The sequence below is a fragment of the Psammomys obesus genome, unplaced genomic scaffold (assembly GCF_907164565.1).
Source record: "Psammomys obesus unplaced genomic scaffold, mPsaObe1.curated_primary_1811, whole genome shotgun sequence".
In the NCBI taxonomy this organism is placed as follows: domain Eukaryota; kingdom Metazoa; phylum Chordata; class Mammalia; order Rodentia; family Muridae; genus Psammomys; species Psammomys obesus.
Genome location: NW_026585689.1, coordinates 2,505,447 through 2,507,273, shown reverse-complemented (window position 1 = coordinate 2,507,273; position 1,827 = coordinate 2,505,447). Strand labels below are relative to the sequence as shown.

Genomic DNA, 1,827 nt, shown 5'->3' with positions numbered 1-1,827 from the left:
TTCTTTCTTTCTTTCTTTCTTTCTTTCTTTCTTTCTTTCTTTCTTTCCTTTCTATCTTTTTTGGAGATAGAATCTTACTGTGTTGGTGAAGCCAGTCTTGAATTTGGAACTCCCAAACTCTTGGGCTCAAATTAAGTCTCTTCAGTTTTGAAAGTGCTGGAACCACACATACATGCCTCCAAGCCCAGGTCTTTGGAAAAGGTGTTATTTGCTGATTTGTTTTGGTTGTCGTTTTTATTGTTTTGAGTCTAGTTCAGTGCTACCAGGTTCCCCTTTCTTAAATAAACACAGAATTGCCAGAGCTCTGACAGGATGTCCAATTAACGCAGCACAGTTAAGGACCTGAAACCAAGCTCCACCTACCAGGGAAGCATCTGCCCTCAGTTATAATGTATGGCATGTCTGCATCTTATATTTAATTTTCAGAAATCTGGATTCATATGCATCTATGTTGAGCTTCATTAAAGAATTCAGTGATACATATGTGCCTAGCGAGCCCTCTGCCAACTGATCTACACCCCCAGTTATATGCTTGACTTTAAAGGAGAGGCATAAGGAGGCCAGATCTGGCGGCTCAGGCCATCTAAGTTACTCAAGAGGCTGATGCAGGAGGATCAAAAGTGCACAGTCAGCCTGAGCAACTCAGGGAGACCGTATTACAAGCTTAAAAATTAAGAAGGGGCTAAGAAGCTGGGTGTGGTAGCCATTTCCTGTAACATTATTTCCTGTAACATCCCGGCATTTGAGAGGTATTAAAAGTGATCCTCTGCTACACAGGAAGTTGAAGTTTTTTTTTTTTTTGTCTGTTTTTTAAAGATTTATTTATTTATTATGTCTATAGTATTCTGCCTGCATGTGTGCCTACGCACCAGAAGAGGGAACCAGATCTCAATATAGATGGTTGTGAGCCACCATGTGGTTTCTGGGAATTGAACTCAGGACCTCTGAGAGAGCAGCCAGTGCTCTTAACCTCTGAGCCATCTCTCCAGCCTGAAGCTGAAGTTTTTGTCTCAAAAACAAACAAAATGGCTGAGGTGATAGCTAAGTGATAGAGCACTTGCTTAGCATGTTTCAGGTCTTTGTTCAGTACCTAGCACTGCCAGAAAGAAAGAGGAGCCAGAAATATGGCTCTGAAAGTAAAGGTGCCTTACAATCTGAGTTTGATCTCAGGGACCAAGACGAGATTAACTCCCCATGAAGTCTTCTCACTTCAACATGTATGTCATGGCATGTACACACACACACACACACACACACACACACACACACACACACACAGAGGTAGACAGACAGACAGACAAATTTAAAATGAGAGGGAAAGGGGGAATCTCAATTAACAGGCCTCTCTCTGTCTCTGGTGCTGGCATTTGGAGCTCAGACCTCCTACCTAGTTTCCTCTTCCATTGTACTCTGCTTTTCACTTTCCCGATTAGTGTCCTCCAACTCCTGATTAATTGTCCTCTGGGAGACTCCATACTTCTGTTTTCACTTCCTGACCCTCTGAAATGCTAAATGAAAAAAGAAATTGTGTGTCCTGAGGCCATCATTAGCACATGTACCAGATCCTGTAAACATTTCAAAAGATAACATCACCTTGTGGTTAACACATTATAGAGGAATTAAGTGGACCAATTAGAAAACAATTGTCCCTTGTGGGAGAGGGGAAGCTGATTCAAATGAATAATGCTACAGGGCTCTGCAAATGGCCCTCACAGAGAACAGAGATTAGACAACTCTCTTGAGGAAACCTTGTGGGTTCTCTCCCTCCCAACCCCCTTCCGTGTGTGTGTGTGTGTGTGTGTGTGTGTGTGTGTGTGTGTGTGTGTG

The 1,827-nt window shown here is 42.6% G+C and overlaps 1 protein-coding gene across 1 annotated transcript in view; it reads right to left on the bottom strand.

Annotated features, from left to right (window-relative positions):
- Dppa4 (developmental pluripotency associated 4) overlaps positions 1 to 1,827 on the bottom strand; it is a 54,163-nt gene that overhangs the window by 13,901 nt on the left and 38,435 nt on the right. The window lies entirely within an intron of this gene.